This window comes from Macrobrachium nipponense, chromosome 6, assembly GCF_015104395.2.
Source record: "Macrobrachium nipponense isolate FS-2020 chromosome 6, ASM1510439v2, whole genome shotgun sequence".
Classification (NCBI taxonomy): Eukaryota; Metazoa; Arthropoda; class Malacostraca; order Decapoda; family Palaemonidae; genus Macrobrachium; species Macrobrachium nipponense.
The window spans coordinates 768,142-787,447 of record NC_061108.1 but is presented as its reverse complement, the minus strand read 5'-3'; positions in this window follow the sequence as shown (position 1 = coordinate 787,447).

Sequence of the window (19,306 nt, the reverse complement as noted above, 5' to 3'; positions counted from 1 at the left end):
ACTGTAAATAATTACATTATGGTTATATTCGTAATGGGATCTGTTCTAGCAGGACTGTAAACAAACGACCCTTGCTTTTGAATAAATAATCTTCCTTCTCCCTACAATTAACATCTCATCAGGGAATAACATAGTGGGAAGATGATGAAAATCGTAAATTATGTGAGTAAATGTAACACAAGGGTGGGTACCTACATATATATATATATCTATATATATATATATATATATATATATATATATATATATATATATAGGACACTGTAAATAATTACATTATGGTTATATTCGTAATGGAATCTGTTCTAGCAGGACTGTAAACACGACCCTTCCTTTTAAATAAATATTCTTCCTTCCTACAATTAACATCTCATCAGGGAATAACATAGTGGAAGATGATGAATCGTAATTATGTGAGTAAATGTAACACAAGGGGTATACCATATATATATATATATATATATATATATATATATATATATATATATATATATATATATATATATATATATATATATATATATTTACACACACACACACAAACATATATATATATATAATATATATATATATATATATATATATATACATATATGGTATACCCCTTGAGTTACATTTACTCACATAATTACGATTCATCATCTTCCACAATGTTATTCCCTGATGAGATGTTAATTGTAGGAAGGAAGAATATTTATTTAAAAGCAAGGGTCGTGTTTACAGTCCTGCTAGAACAGATTCCATTACGAATATAACCATAATGTAATTATTTACAGTGTCCTAGTTACTAAATGTGGCGCAAAGATCAAATCTGTATGAGGTAGAATTTACGTTAAATAATTACATTTTTTTTTTCTCATAATGAGTACATGTTAGTTGCCTGTAAAAGAAAACTATTGTGCCGGCATTGGCTTTCGGTCCGCCATCAGATCTTAAAACCTACTGAGGTTAGAGGGCTACAAATTGGTATGTTGATCACCAACCCTCCAATCTTCAAGCATACCAAATTGCAGCTCTCTAGCCTCAGTATTTTGTATTTTATTCAAGGCTAAAGTTATCCATAACAGTTCTTCCGGCAGCGGTATAAGTGCCAACAACATAGGCCACCACAGGACCGTGGCTGAGTTTCATGGGCCGTGGCTGAGGACACCATTGGACAGACAACTCGATTGCATAATTTGCTTTTTTTTCAGAGATCACGACTGGATAACAGCTTTTGGTCCGTTTTGCTGAAGTTATTATGTAGACGGTCAAATAAACTTTGCTATTTGCTCTTGGTTTTACTTAGTTTGGGCAATTTGGATTAAATATTGCGAGGAAATATTCTGCAAATCGTGAGTTCATGTCTTATGTAAAGTATTACTTCAGCATTTCATCTGCTCTTTCTTTTTCGATAGAATCGAATCCAAAGGTACATTACAAAAATGCGATATCAAATAACGTAGAGCAGGATAATTTATGAAGAAGAATGTAAAAAAAAAATTTCAATTTTTGTACAGCTAATATTTTTAGAATAAATATCTATCCAATCGGTTGACGATACATAACCAGGTTCTGTTTTCACAGTTTTTCAATTTCCCTTTTTTTATGTAATTTCTTCAGAGCAAAAGTATCTGTCTTTGAGAAAAATATTACCTCATTGTGGTTTGTTATTATTTTTCACAGCCGTTTATAGAGCTGTCTTTAGTATAACTGTATTTGTTACTGAACGTCTTCTATAACGGGTGGGTTTCAAACTATCATCTTATTATTTAGAATTAGTTATTTTTTCAGTCAGTCATTGAAAGTTACTATAGCTTTTTTTTATTCAAATGTTTTCTCTAATGATTATGATAAACCATTTCATAGCAGTAAAGATTCATAGAACAGGGAATGAGATAACTGTCTCTCTCTCTTTCTCTCCTTCTCTCTCTTTATAATGAGCTCATTTACCCTTCCTTCTGTCTCGCTCGGTAATGATCGAAGACTTCGTTTTCTTTCATGTCTTAAATATGCTATAAGATCAAAGACACCAAAAGAAATGCTGAATTTGAGTGTTTTTTCGAAACGAAAGTCCCTCTCCATAAGACGAAACGGTCCCGTGACTAATTCAAACCTGCGATATTCTAAGAACTGCAGAATTTTTGGGAATCGAGAAAAATGAACTTAATGAATTTCATGACCTATAAATCCAGCCCCGATGACCGGGAAACCCACAAAGGGCTACTTTAGAAATCCTACATTTCATCAAAGGGGGAATAAATTCTGATTATCTGCAAAGTTCCTTTGCGAAGGACTCTGCGATTTATGGACGGAGGCTCTTTCCGGTTGTGCGTCAGAAAAATGAATGATAATTCGGGATTTTCCTCTATTTGGTGGCAGAGTACGACTGTGGGGGAAAACGAATTACCGTGGGACACGACTCTAGATCATTCTGGAGTAGAGGGAGAGAGTTGATGGCGAGCGTCGAATAATTTATGCGCATGAAAAGCGAAAATAAAGTTTTACTTTTTTTTCACATACAGACCTGACATTAGCAGAGGATTTCATATCTTCCGTAAATGGGATACCGTCATCAGTTTGGTATCTTTGATGTTCGTTGAGTATATAGGCATTCTCGCGAATGGGTACAAACACGTATACATTATATAGGGTACAAACACGTATACATTATATACATATTTGTAGACTGCCAGGCATAATTGAATACTCATGTATACATAAACGCACACAAACACACCCATTAATATATATACTAAGTGTGCTAGTATGTGTGAATGTATTCAGACGTGAGTGAAAGTATTTATGCAAAAAAATCTACGTCACATTTAACATTAATAGTTAGGAAGAGAGGGTAATTTTAGACAAACCATAAGCTTCGCGCAAACATAGTTTCTAATGACGATACGATTATCTTTCCGTCGTATTACACAAATGCATTGAGAGAGAGAGAGAGAGAGAGAGAGAGAGAGAGAGAGAGAGAGAGAGAGAATTACTTTCGTTTCTTATTTCAATAGTCCTTTATATAAGACTTCTTAGGCATTTATATATTTTATTTATTTATTTATTCACTCAGAGAGAGAGAGGGAGAGAGAGAGAGAGAGAGAGAGAGAGAGAGAGAGAGGGAATTACTTTCGTTTCTTATTTCAATAGTTCTTTATATAAGACTTCTTAGACATTTATTTATTTTATTTATTTATTTATTTATTTTCAGGGAGGCAGAAAAAGAAGAGAGAGAGAGAGAGCAGGAGAGAGAGAGAGAGAGAGAGAGAGAAGAGAGAGGGATATTACTTTCATTTCCTATTTTCAATAGTCCTTTATTATATAAGACTTCTAAGGCGTCTATTTATTTATTCAGATATATATATATATATATATATAGATATATATATATATATATATATATATATATATATATATATATATAGAGAGAGAGAGAGAGAGAGAGAGAGAGAGAGAGAGAGAGAGAGAATACTTTCACATCCTATTTCAACGATGTTTTATAAGAGACTCTTCATAGGCATTTATTTATCATTTACTTAGCGAGAGAGAGAGAGAGAGAGAGAGAGAGAGAGAGAGAGAGAGAGAGAGAGAGAGGTCATAAATAACCGAATCCTTTTAAGCAAGGGCGTTAGGGTTACTATCAACGACATGCAGGAGGGAGGCAACTTTTCCCTTCCTTTTTTTAAATTTTTTTTTTATTCCATTCGAATAAAATATCTCTTGTAACTTTCATCCCTCGAGAGTAGCGATGAAATATGTAACGCCCAATAAACTTTTCTACTCCTGGGTCCTTCTCCGAGCTCGAAAGACGCCCGTAGAGGAATTAAAACACCTCGGGAGGTACATCCTACCACACGACCATTTACATCTCAGGAAGTGCTTTGGGACTCGTATCAAGATATGCATTTTTTAAAATTCGTGGTCGTAATTATGTGTTCTTTAAGTATTCCCCTAATTTAATTCGTACATCTAACTTCAGGACTTTGAATGAGGCTACAGATCCATATAAGATTAAGAATTATTTTGTCAGTCTCATAGATAGGCAGAAAAATGCCTCTACTTCCTCGCAATAGAAATGCACAACAAAGCAGAAGAATGAAGGACAGAGAGGAAGAACGAAAATCGTCTGAAGGCTCAATGGGACCATTTCTATCAGAGAAAAGATAGAGGCACGTCATGCTAACCGGTGGATGGAATGCACTAAGGGGAGTAAAAGTTAGTGGAGTGTACAATAAAGAAAAGGGGAAACACACTTTTACGAGATCGTGTTGGGTGGGGGCGGGGCTGTTGGAGAGGAGAGAGAAACTTAGGTTAGAGACGTCACAGACATTTTTAAAATGTGCTTTGGTATGGATAAAGCAAGGTTGGAAGTACACGGCTTTTACAACCATTTGAGATGAGTTTGCAAAGAAAAGATTGATGACTGAAACGAAGCCCTTACGCAGCAACATCAGAGTGATGAGAACGGTGAAAACGGAATCCAAATGCGGAGTGATTCATGCGAGATATAATTAATCAGAATTAAATTTTGACGAATGAAGTCCCTCACATAGTTGAGGAAATATAATTCATGACAATGTCATCCAAAAACATGAGAGACTCATGTTAGTACATTTCATCAGGAGAACCTTTTGATGAATGAAATACCTCACAGACTCTGTTCAACATACTTCCCTTCAGAATCGAGTAGAGATTCACACGGAATGATTTTGAACATACCCTGTATGTAAATCACAGGGCCCTTATCTAAAGCATAATGAATTAAAATCGTGGAATTTCTGGTAAAATTAAACTATTATATGAGTGGATCTGGTTCCATAAAGGCAGAGTATTGACTGATTGGAGAATTATTTTTTACCGCTGAAAAACTTTGTGATACAGGTAATGTTCTTCAGGTAACTGTGCTTATTATACACACACACACACACACACACACACACACACACATATATCACTGTAGATGCACGTGACTTCATAAATAAGCGAATACCACAGGAAAGGTTAATAGTCAGAAATCCAAGCGCTTTCGTCTTTACTCAGGCGCTTGGATTTCTGACTATTAGTTTTCCTGTGGTATTCGTTTATATATATATATATATATATATATATATATATATATATATAATATATATATATATATATATTGTATGTATATATACTGTATATATATATACTATATATATCTATATATATATATATATATATATATATATATATATATATATATATATATATATATATACACAGATGGAGAAACCTTAAACACAAAAGTATTCAGGTAATTCCTTATCATACTCCCAGATATCTACAACGGAAAAAAATTATTCCTATGCCCAGCCCATAATGGGACAACAAATCTTAGACGCGTTTGTTGACGCCTTCCACGAATAAATCAACATGCAAATGAAGACCGTCTTCCATTTAGTGGGCTGTTTGTCTTCAATTAAGAGATTTTGCTTATACATTAGATGGAAGGACCCACCCACCGCCTGCCTCTCTTTGGGGTTTCTAGATGACTGGGAAATAGCTGCTTTCTCCTTGTTTTTTATTCATTTACTCACCTTTTTACCTATTTTTTGTCAACTTCTTATTCATTTTCCCAATGATTAAGATCTCTTCTTTCTAGATTTCCCATTAACCCCTGTTGTTTCTTTTTATTGAACGCCATAATCTTTTTAAGCTTGAATTTCAAGTCGATGGCTTCTGTGGCGGGTTTGTTCTATATGAATAGGGTTCGTCTTCTGAATAATAATAATAATAATGATTTTAATTTGTATTTAAGAGATGGAGAATAAAGCAAGTGACAGGAGAGAGAGGAGGAAGAGAGAGAGAGAGAGAGAGAGAGAGAGAGAGAGAGAGAGAGAGAGAGAGAGAGAGAGAGAGAGAGAGAGTAATGACACGCCTTATTTCAGTTACTTACGACACATGAAAATGGTCCCAGCTCCTCAATACTTCTGTCATTAACTCTCTCTCTCTCTTCTCTCTCTCTCGTCTCTCTCTCTCTCTCTCTTTCTCTCTCTCTCTCTCTCTCTGTTTTGTGTGTTACAGAAAGTTAACAAAAGGCCAAAAATAATCTTTTGAGCAATGTGAATAAACAAAACATTTCAAAACATAGCCCCTTCTCGGAGATGATGAAATGCTTGGTATTACGTTTGTTTATGAAATATACAAAAGAAAGCTTTACAAACGAGTGACCTTCAACGAACCGGAAGAAGGATCACTTGTAAATTGACCATTAACCGGAGTTCATTTCAGATACTCCGTGAATAACAAAATTCCTTCCTTTGCATCAATTTCTGCTGGAGAAGTGAAAGAGTGAATGTAAAATGAATTGCATCAGCTGTTTCAGAAGAGAGAGAGAGAGAGAGAGAGAGAGAGAGAGAGAGAGAGAGAGAGAGAGAGAGAGAGAGAGAGAGAGAGAGAGAGAAACAGTGTCGATAATGCTGCCAATGGATTTATGTTTCTCACACAGGCAGAAATAAGAGAGAAGAGAGAGAGAGAGAGAGAGAGAGAGAGAGAGAGAGAGAGAGAGAGAGCATCGATAATGCTGCCAATGTTTTTATTATTTTCACACAGCAGAGAGAGAAGAGAGAGAGAGAGAGCATCGATAATGCTGCCAATGTTTTTATTATTTTTATCACACAGGCAAAAATGAGAGAGAGAGAGAGAGAGAGAGCATCGATAATGCTGCCTCATACAGGCAGAAATGAGAGAGAGAGAGAGAGAGAGAGAGAGAGAGAGAGAGAGAGAGAGAGAGAGAATCACAGCATCAATAATGCTGCCAGTGATTTTATTTTTCTCACAGGGCTGAAATATAGCCGTTTATTCTCCCGGCTCATGTTTTCCCCCCAGATTCTTGGAAACTTTCTTCATTATGCTTCTTCCGTCTGGTTTAAGGCCACATATTGTTGAACTGCTCTTTATCCACGTTATTAATCTTTTGTAAACAAGGACCTTATCAAGCTGATTTGCTTCTGTCGTTGTTATACTATGTACTCGAGTAAAAAGAAAGAATACACATCACCTGAGAAGAAACAGATGTTTAAAAATGCGAGGACTGGTAAGATTGGAACGTGGTCCATTATAACTTTCATAATCAAGGAGTCAGTCGCGGGCATAATCATTATTCATGTCGAAAGGTCTGAAATGAGAAACCTTTTTTCAGAAGGCGAGAAATATTTCCCCATTATCGAAATGATACACCGGTTTTTCTTTGCTATAGTGAATTTTGTTTTAAACTCGTACTTTTTATTTAACGTTTAAACGTACTTATGTGCGAATTTGGTTAAATATGTTTCGCACATCTCAGGTTGATTTAAGCGTTTTCTGTAACTTGTAAACACAGGAATGCTTATATATAGAAACATCTGAAAGTTAAATCGAAATATTACAGTTTTTTCAAATTAAAAGCTATAGTTTCATTTACCAATACAGTCCTTGCTTATAAAAGATGCTTTACCTTGAATGAAGGTAGTTATAGAATCCCTGTTCATTTCGGTGAAATATATCCCTTGTATCATAATAACATAGCTTAACGGTTCAAGACGCTTCGTTGAAGATAAAGATAGCACTATTTCAGATCTCCGTCTTTATCGAAGGCCTAGGATGGGGGTCGCCAACTTGCTTACTGCTCTTTCAAGACAAATGTCTTTGTATCCATTTAAAACAAAGAAATTATGTAATACTCTCAAGAAAATATTAAATTAAATGTTATTCAGTTTTGTAAGCACATGATAGGCATCAATTTCAATGATTTTTTTAAATAGTTCCTATTGCCATTTGTGTCAGTACAACATTTTCACGATTCTCTAAATAAATGACTCTTCTAGTTTCATAGGTTGGTGACCCCTGGCTTAAATATCCATTTTTCTTTATTTTACAATTCACAAAGTACTGAGCGTTTTCAAGCCGCGTTTTATTTCCACGCGTAGTTCTAGATCATGAACAGGGAATCAACAGAGAACTTACGATCGCTTAGACAACTTGGTTTCGTATGACCGAACTCATACCAACAAATGCATAAATTTAAGAAGTTCTGGAATGAACTAATATCATGCTCTCGTTAATATCACCCAAGGAATGCATGGACCAAGTTTTAACAAATTCCATTTATCCGTCCTTCGTACATTTTGCAAATTCAATCATAAATACTCATAATGATAGAATTTATTATTAGTTACTATTCTTTATTATTATTATTATTATTTATTATTATTATTATTATTATGATATATTTTGTACAACCTATTTTCAACCATTAACGCGTGCAATGTTAACAGGGTAAATTCCCACCATTTTATATTTCATGGTGACCGGAACACCTCCATACATATGAAAAAATACACTGTAAGCGCACAGCACGAAAACAAACAAATGAAGTATTTCCTGGCGTATGAGGAACACGAATACATAAACAATGCATCGGAGAGCGTGCGTGGCACTGTGACATACACAGCGAGTGTGACGGACGGGCGAGAGAGAGAGAGAGAGAGAGAGAGAGAGAGAGAGAGAGAGAGTAAAAAACAACACGGGCGAAAAACTTTTCAAATTGCGTTAGGAATACATGAAAAGCTGAATGGACAGAAAGTGGGGAACAGTCCGCTCTCCGCACACGAGGAATCATTCAAAATTTCGTTAGCATAAATAAGAACAAATATTCGTGAGGGGCATTCTTTCCTTGCCCAGGTCTTCCGTCTGTTATTTAGCCATCCTGTTTCGGGTGATGGTCGTAATGTTCTACATTCTCCTCATTTTTATAAAGTTCTGTCCAGTCTGCTTCCGTTTATATTCCTATTCTCATTCCCATTCCTGTTTTGTCGTATTTTGTTTTCCATTCTCAAATGTTTCGTTTGATTCCCATTCCTGGTCGTTGATTGCGAGGAAGAAACTATGGTTTGAGATTTTACAAAAAAAGAACACGCACTTCCCTTACTCTGAGCATTTCAATATTCCTATCATGCACCAGAAATATAAATTGTCAGTCCTTCTAAACAAAGATATTTCGGCACATTTACACTATAATGCAGTTCTCAGAATGGCTGAGACTTTGTAAAACTATCATATTCAGCAGATGAATTTTATAAGCATTCAAGTTACACCAACTGAATTTCATATTCCCTTGTGTGAGGATTCAAAAGGGGATTTATGGTATTTCTGATGATATTATTACTTCAATAATAATAATAATAATAATAATAATAATAATAATAATAATAATAATAATAATAATAATAATAATAATAATAATACCAAAGAGATGAAGGACACGATCAGGAAAGAATATATGCAGAGACTCAAGGCGATACTCAAGTCAAAACTCAACGCCGGAAATATGATAAAAGCCATAAACACATGGGCAGTGCCAGTAATCAGATACAGCGCAGAAATAGTCGAATGGACGAAGGCAGAACTCCGCAGCATAGATCATAAAACCAGGAAACATATGACAATACACAAAGCACTACACCCAAGAGCAAATACGGACAGACTATACATAACACGAAAGGAAGGAGGAAGAGGACTACTAAAGTATAGAGGACTGCGTCAACATCGAGAACAGAGCACTGGGGCAATATCTGAAAACCAGTGAAGACGAGTGGCTAAAGAGTGCATGGGAAGAAGGACTAATGAAAGTAGACGAAGACCCAGAAATATACAGAGACAGGAGAATGACAGACAGAACAGAGGACTGGCACAACAAACCAATGCACGGACAATACATGAGACAGACTAAAGAACTAGCCAGCGAGGACGCATGGCAATGGCTACAGAGGGGAGAGCTTAAGAAGGAAACTGAAGGAATGATAACAGCGGCACAAGATCAGGCCCTAAGAACCAGATATATTCAAAGAACGATAGACGAAAATAACATCTCTCCCATATGTAGGAAGTGCAATACGAAAAATGAAACCATAAACCACATAGCAAGCGAATGCCCGGCACTTGCACAGAACCAGTACAAAAAGAGGCATGATTCAGTGGCAAAAGCCCTCCACTGGAGCCTGTGCAAGAAACATCAGCTACCTTGCAGTAATAAGTGGTACGAGCACCAACCTGAGGGAGTGATAGAAAACGATCAGGCACTATGGTATCAGAACGGATAGGGTGATACGTGCAAATAGACCAGACGTGACGTTGATTGACAAAGTCAAGAAGACCTTTGTATCACTCATTGATGTCGCAATACGATGGGACACCAGAGTTGAAGAGAAAGAGAGGGAAAAAAGGGGGATAAGTAACAAGATCTGAAAATAGAAATAGAAGAATATGGGATATTCCAGTGGAAATCGTACCCATAATCATAGGAGCACTAGGCACGATCCAAGATCCCTGAAAAGGAATCTAGAAAAACTAGAGGCTGAAGTAGCTCCAGGACTCATGCAGAAGAAGTGTGATCCTAGAAACGGCGCACATAGTAAGAAAAGTGATGGACTCCTAAGGAGGCAGGATGCAACCCGGACCCCCATACTATATATACCACCCAGTCGAATTGGAGGACTGTGATAGAGCAAAATAAAATAATAATATAATAATAATAATAATAATAATAATAATAAGCAGGTAAATTCTACCGAATCGTCAAGGAATAAATGAAATTTGCACAGCTGATTCATAATTTACCTGCTGGTACAAAGAAACTCATTCGAGAGCTTGGGAAACTATAATAATAATAATAATAATAATAATAATAATAATAATAATAATAATAATAATAATAATAATAATAATAATAATAATAATAACAAGAAAAAACATTGAAAATGCAACAGAAAGAGGAGATACCGGTATATGAACCACTGACGCAACTCATGAGTAATGGGAGGTGGGTGGCATCTTGCAGCATCAGTCGGCAGATGTTTGTAGGAAGTAATATCTCGAAGAAGAAATTGGTGAGGGACCAAGAGGAAGAGGAAGAGGAGGAGGAGGAGGAGGTAGAGAAGATAGAAGGAGATTGAAAGCAAGAGAAGTTGGTTAGCCTTGATGATGAAACTGACAACGGCGATTAGGAGGAAGAGGAGAGTGAGATGAAGAGTGATACAAAGGTCTTGCGGGAAAAAAAAAATAAACAAGAGAACAGAAAGTAAACAAAAACAGTATTAATGGAACATCAGGTGAATTGGTGGGGCGGAGGGAGTGGATGCGAAAGAGAAGAAGGAAAGAAACGAAAGGAAAAAGGAAGAAAGATAAAGCAGACAGGATGTTTTAGATATTGCAAAAGATGGACAATGATACTCAAAAGTCACAAGAGACGGAGAGTAAAGGAAGTGGAAACGATTTAAAAGACGATGGAATGGGGAATTAGAGCAAGAGAAAATGAAGAATGGCATGGGTCTCTAAAAGGGAGACGATGGAAGGGGATGGAGGAGAAGCTAGATAAACTAAGGTAATAAAATCTAGGAGATACAAAAGCCCAGATAGTTAAAAAAAAAAGCAAGACAAAAATGAGGGAAAGATAAAAAGGAGAGACGCAGGATGATGGAAGTAAAATAATAGGAATAAAAGAACATTTGCAAAGGCAACACAGAGAGAGAGAGAGAGTAAAAGTGATCACAGGGCGTTAGGGGACCGGTCAAAAGAGGTGCCAGAACATCTGTGTTAAAAGTGCCAGGGATGAAAGTTCAATATGAAGCAATTTGTTGATGACATAAAAACAAAAAGTTCAAAGGTTGAAGAAAACAGAAAAAAAAAGAGAGAGAGAGAATGTTTGGAACACTGTCAGCAGAGGAAAACGGGAACAGGAAAGGATTCGTTCTAAATGGGAAGCGAGTAGGGAAAAATAGGAAATGGCTCTTGGAACGACCAAAAGAGGCCTAAATAAATTCAAAATTCCTTAAACATTTATTAAGCTTAATCAGTCACTGTACACTGAGCCTGTCTTCACAGCCAAAGGCGAGTCCATCATCACGAAACAAAGGGGGAACTCGAGCAATATATTCTAATATAAAACATTTGTAATATCAGTTCGCTTGTGGTCATTAATTAATTCATTTTTATCCGGAGCAGACAAGAAATGTATATTATCTCTTATTGCAGATTACTTCACCCGTAAAAAAAAACCAGCTCCGTGATGGTTATTCGTTTCCATTTCAAATTACCTCCTCCGTCACCATCCCTTTCTCTATCAGGAGTTAATGAGCTTTCAGCGCTGGAGTGTCTCTCTCTCTCTCTCTCCTCTCTCTCTCTCTCTCTCTCTCCCCTTCCAGTGTATGAGTTTGTGTGCGTGGTTAAAAGTCCCCGAACTAATATTCAGAAATTATGAAAATAGCTGTTGAGTTTGTTGATTACCCAACAAGATTATGATTAATGTGTCTCTCTCTCTGTCCTGCATCTGTTGGAGAGAGTGCAGAATGTTGAAGCACAAACCCTTGTATTCCAAGATTCTTGTGTATGAATTTATGAAAGTATATAATTATATAAATGAATATATTCATAAACTGGATGATTCTTGTATATGAGAGTATGAAAGGTAGATATTGTATAATTAAGTGTATGCATAAATTGGATGGTTCTTGTATATGAGAATATGAAAAGTTCATATTATATTAATAAATGTATTCATAAATTGGATGATTTTTGTATATGATAGTATGGAAAGTAAATATCATAAATTTATTCATAAATTCGATGATTCTTGTATATGAGAGTATGAAAGGTAGATATTATATAAATAAATGTATTCATAAATTGGAATATTCTTGTATATGAGAGTATCAAAAGCAGATACTATATAAAAAAAAGTATTCATAAATTGGAATATTCTTGCATATAAGAGTATGAAAAGTAAATACTATATTAACAAATGTATTCATTAATTGGAAGATTCTTGTAGAGTATGAAAAGTAAATATATATCATTTAAATAAATGTATTCATAAAGGCAGATATTATATAATCAAATGTATTCATAAACTGGTGGATTCTTGTGTATATGAGAGTATGAATGGCAGATACTATCATTCTCCTCTCTCTCTCTCTCTCTCTCTCTTCTCTCACTGGAATGTATTACCACGGACGCTCGGAACACTCTCAGGATATAAATCTTTTCGAAGCTGAGGGATGGAAGGATGTGCATCTTTGGGGCCTTCTGCTTTCCCCTGGTGGCACTCGGGCAGGAAGCAAGAGCTCTCGAGTGAGGAACCAGCGGTCGCAAAAAAACCGAGGAAACTAAATCTGAAATGAGGAGAAACGGGGAAAGAAGCCATTTGTTGCAACTGACAACCGCTCAGTTACTTTTCATTTCGGTCTCTCACTCTCTCGAAAATGAAATGGCTGTTAACATTTTATGTCTGGAGTCCGGTGTTCTGAAGGTTTTCTTCTATTTGCTTTTCGTGGTTACCTGGATAAGCTCTTATGTGCGAGGCGAGGTATTCTTGCTTGTGAATGCAAGAAGTATTACTTTTGCAGAGATGTGTAATTTACGCTTCGTGATTACTGGAATAAACACTTACTTTTCACGGGAATGTGTACATTCCTTTCACCAAGAGATTAAATTAAATTCTTGCAATTCACAAAGCTAATCAATATTTAATGTTCCTTTCTCTGCCAACACTGTCTTTTTTAACTGTAGGTATCATTACTTACCTTCAGACTGTTTTGAACCAAAAATCTTAGGAATAATTCAATTGTCTAGAATCCCATACTGGTGAGAATGAATGATAATGTCAACTGATGTAACGAGGAAGATTTTGGAAGAGATGGACCCTAATATTGCGCAGTGTGTGTAGGGAGGGTTCGACGTGCTGCCCATGTAAGTTCTGGGTAGGTGTAGAAAGCTGCGGTGGATATTGTGCAATTTTTTTTGGATGGCAAATTCTACCAGAATTCACTGCAGCTAAAGTATGAATGTGGCAGTGACTGTTATGTTATTCTTTCTTTCGTTAACCAGGCACTTACTTTCATAGGAAGAATATATATATATATATATATATATATATATATATATATATATATATATATATATATATATATATATATATATATATACTTTTTCAGAAGATGAAAACTTATTCATATGGGACAAGCCTAAAGGAGCCACGACTTGAAATTCAAGCTTCCAAAGAATATGTATATTTATACATACATATATATATATATATATATAGTATATATATATATATATATGTATATATATATATATATATATTATATATATATATATATATATATATACATATATATATATATATATATATATATCCGCAACTCGAAATCCTTTTCCAGTCCTATTCACATCTAGATTAATTCAAATTTATTCTCGAGTAGAAGGGTCCAGCGGCGAATTCGGATAACCCACCTTTTTCGTTTCTCTTTTCCAATACTTTGCTTCGTTAACTCCTGGGAAAGTACGTAATGGGTTGTGGCTGATTATTCAGATTATTTCAGTGATAATGTATAGGTCTTTCGTGTCGTTATCTACTCCAGAATATAAAAGAATAGAGAAAGGCATACCTTTACTTATATATATATTTATTAATATATACATAATATTAAATATAAATTAGGTTATTATATTCATAATAATCATAATATTAATATGTATATATAAATTGATATTAATTTTGGACATGCCTACACATAAAAACAGTTATTAAAGTTTAGGTACTAGGCAAATTCTGCATTGAATCATATCCACTGATAATTTTTCTTACTAATATGATTTTTTTTATTTTTGACATACCCTCTTGGATAAGATTAAATCTACGATACTACTGATATACAAGTGAATTAAAACTTAATAAAAAATATAAAATAGTATAAGAATGAAGAACTTAATTACAAAACAAATATAAAAATTAATACAAAACCTAAAAGAAAATAAAGAGAAAAAGTCAGTTTCTGTAAATAAATATCATTCACATTTTCTGAAACTATGCCCAGGGTAGTAATAATAATTCGTTATAGAATACTGAGAAAGAAATGGAAGGGAAGTAATAAGAAAACAATGGGAACAATAATAACTGGATGAAGAAAGACGATGAGGAATCCATGAGTAATGGAAACGTACCATCTTGCAGCCTCAGTCGCCAGGTGCTGGTGGGAGATGATATCTCTGGGAAGATATGAGGTTGGGGGATGCACAGAAGGACCGGGAAGATAAGGAGGACGAGAGAAAGGGTGGGAAGATGATGGGGAAGAGACGATGGACAGATGATGATGATGATGATGGCGTTAAGAGCTGGGGAGGAGAGGGCCGAAGAAATAGTGAAAATATAGTGAGAGTAAAAGATAATTAAGGTATGAGAGATAACGGATAAAATGGAGGAGAGAAGACATTGCTAGAAACGTAGTTTAAACGAGATTGCAGTAAAGGAAGAAGAGAGAATAACTGCAAAGCAGTAGAACAGAAAACAATCAAATAATTCAGAAAATAATTGAGTAAAAAATGTCACTATGAGGATAATAAACGGCCATAAAGCATATATTAGACTTCAAAATCAGTATAAAATAAAGGTTCATAAAAAATCTCATGATTTGCAAGCTATAATATTTGCTTTAAAAAAATTAGGAATAATCAAAGTACCTCAACACATTTTGAATTATATTGCTCAAGGATACATCTCCTATCTTGAAGTCTGGAAAAATTAGCAAGCTATAATATATGCTTTAAAAAAAGGCCAGATCAAATTATCTTTCTATCTACGCGCGATCATTTCCCCCCTCTTTAGTTTTCGAAATCTATGAGAGTTCCTGGTGCAAGTTTCTGAACGTTTCAGACGGCAAGAAACAGCACAGGCTTTTGTGGTGAATAAAAATCACTGGTTTGTGCAATTTGTCTTCAACTCAAACGTTTTCCCTGGGTGATTTATTGCTCGAAGTCGTGAGATAAAACACGCTACTCCGACAACCAGAGACCCAGGAAGACTTTTGAGAATCACTAAGTGACTGGATGTCTTTCTTGTGAAAAGCCTATAATCTCTCTCTCTCTCTCTCTCTCTCTCTCTCTCTCTCTCTCTCTCTCTCTGTGCGCGTGTGTGTGCGTGTTTATGCTTTTGAATATGCCTTTGTGAAGTCGTTTGCATATATTATAGTCTTATTTGCATAGAATTAGGGAGAACTTAAAGACTTGTCTTGTGGTGTAAATTAAATTTTTGGTCATTTTCAAACAGCTGTTAAAATGAAAAAGTGAAAAATTTAGATATTTGTCCAAACAGGATATTTGATACAATAGGACATACTCCTTGCTTTAGTTGTTAATGAAAAAGTGAAAAATTAGATATTTGTCCAAACAGGATATTTGATGCAATAGGACATACTCCTTGCTTTAATCAGTATAAAGTAACTGAGTGGTTATACCAGTATAAATAAAATAGACAATAAGAGGAAACGGAGATATATTATTTTTGCCTTTAATCTGTGAAGAAAAGTTCGTGAAAACCATCCTCATCATAAACTGACACAAAAAGCCCGTGAGAAAAATCAAGAAGACTCTTGTTAGCTTAGAAAAAGTAAAACTGCCAACCAACTCAAAATAATGACTCATAATGACTTGACATTTCCTTGCTTCTTAAATGAGCACACTTCATAACTCTCTGAGCCAACTAATTATAAATACTACTAAATGCTTAATGGGTCTCCATTTGCGTAAGAATGTTCTTTTTCTTCAACACTGTGCAATAAAAATTTTCTCTTTATTTCTTTTGAAAATGTAGCCTGTGAAATTATATCTCTTTTCATGTCTAAAGTTATGACTTGAATACTTCTTCCTCTTTCCCACCGTTATCCCTACATTAAGGGGTTCGGTTGCCTGATGCGCCTTCTCCTCCACTGCCTTCTATCAAAGGCATCGTCCTCCACCAAACCTCTTCTCTCCATATCTTCCTTCACTCTATCTCGCCATCTAATTCCTGTCTCCCTCTCGATCTTCTCCCTCTAACAGGTTCCTCCCAAGCCCTATTCACTCCCTCTTCGTCATCCATCCTCAACACATGCACATACCATCTCAGTCTTGACTCTCTTATCACTTCTGCAATCTTGACTAAGCCTGCCCTTCTTCTTTTTGCGCCATTTTCCAATCTGTCAAACAGCGATATTCCCATAATCAACCTCAGCATTCTTTCTCATCTCTGTTCTCTCAAGCTCTGTCTCCTCTGTTCTTCTTAGAGCCCATGTTTCCGATCCATATATTAACACTGGTCTTATCACTATATAACTTGAAACCCTGCTGTTCATTAAAACGACAAAGCACAACTTGTCATCTATGAGCCAGAAACAAACTTTGAGTGCACCCTTGTTATTACAATTGGAACTGATGTTTACGAGGAATGCTGAATTGTATTTGGGTAGTGTTTCATTCTTGTTAATTAAACGATTATATAATAAATTCTTGGGTTTCTAAGTTACAATTAATCGGAGTTGAAGTAATACCTTTCTACTTTCATACCTAGATGGTAATTCTAACACTTATTGCAAGTGTCTTCATATAAGTGTCTAAGTGTTAATGGAATTATGTTTCGGTTATAAGCAGTAATAGTTTGTCTTAGATTTTTACTTTTCTGAAAAGAACACTATTGCACCGGCTTTGTCTGTCCGTCCGCACTTTTTGTTCTGTCTGCACTTAGATCTTGAAAGTGACTTAGGCTAGAGGGCAGCAAATTGGTATGCTGATCACCCACTTTCCAATCATCAAACATACCAAATTGCAGCCATCTAGCCTCAGTAGTTTTTATTTAATTTAAGATTAAAGTCAGCGTCTGCCAACGATACATGCCTAGCCTCCACCGGGCCGTGGTTAAAATTTCATGGGCCGCGGCTCATACAGCATTGTACCAAGAACACAGAAAGATAAATCTATTGTCGATGGCCTTGATTATACGATGCACAGAAAACTCGATTGCGCCGAGGTTCGTGTCTTTTTGTATGAAGATTACACGGAAATGATTTTCACGTCCTTTCAGGACACTTTCCTTGGTCTCTCTCTCTCTCTCTCTTAAAGAAAAAGAAGAAGAAAAGATAAAGAGAGAGGTGAGAACTTAAATCTCTTAAACTCTATGGAAGAAGGAAGAGGCTTTAAATAGTTTTCGGTTTTGTTTAATGGATAGAAAAAAATTGAGGTTAATGGAGCTGAAGAATCGACCTTTCTTTTTTCAATGGAATAATTATGGAGCCAGAATTAAAACGGGAAGTCTTCCAAAGGGGCTTAACGGTATATTTGCTCCATATGGAAGGATAGCTCGTGGCACATATAAATAAACATTAAGATATTAGGTCTGTGCGCCAAAAACACTTTAAACATTTTCGGAATAAATCCATCTGATTTAGGAAGACGTTTCCTTTGGCAATCACGTTCATGATACATCCACACTAAAAATCGAAGACTGCTAGTTAGTTTCCTGTAAACGAATGCTACTGAGACGGCTATTTGGCTTTTTGTCATCCCTCAGATCTTAAAGGCTACTGAGGCTAGAGGTCTGCAAATTGGTATGTTGATTGTCCACCCTTCAGTCATCAACCATACCAAATTGCAGCCTTCTAACCTCAGTAATTTTAATTTTATTTAAGATTAAAGTTAGCTTTAATCATGCGCTTGGCACCTCTAGAGGTGGCTATATATATGCCAGCAGCGCATCTGGGGAGCAAGTGAGCGCTGTCTAGTCGTGACTGAGAGTTTCATAGATAGATAGATGAGATTATTGACCACATCTTACAGGATTCAATGATAATGTAAAGATATACCATACAGGAAACAAATAATGTCTTAACACTAAGAAAGACTGACATATATATAAATTACTGTAGTCCAACTCCAGTCCTATATTACTTTTAAGCACAGCACAGCAGAAGTTTCAATCATATAAACTCAATGTTTGATAAAATATTTTACACATTACACCACTGACAAAATCTGAAAAACAAGTGATTTATGGATTGTATTCTGTAAAAGTTCCTTATCTGTTCAGTTTTTTGGACATTGTTCTATAAAAATGCCTCTCAGTCTGAACTAGGCCGCATCCACACAGGCGTTCTTCGACAATAAAGGCGGCATTGCTCCCTTCTGTTTCAGCATTATCCACTGTTTTATATCTAAAGTCTTATCACTAACTCGCGACATGAATGAAACATTCTGCTGTTGGACGCTTCAAGCACTTTCAAAATAAATCTTCCTGATTCTGAAAGAAGCGTTTCCTTCTGCAATCACTTCCCTCAGGCACTGGGGAGGAAACCCAGTGAGGAATTTCTGACTGAGAAAAAGAGGAACTAAGTCTGAAAGTGAGGAGGCAGGGAAAAGCAGCCATTTGTTGCAAGTGACAACCGTTTCGTATCTTTTAATTTCTAGTTTTATTCTTAGGCGGTTGTTTGTGGGGGGTGGGGGCCGGGGGGGGGGGGGG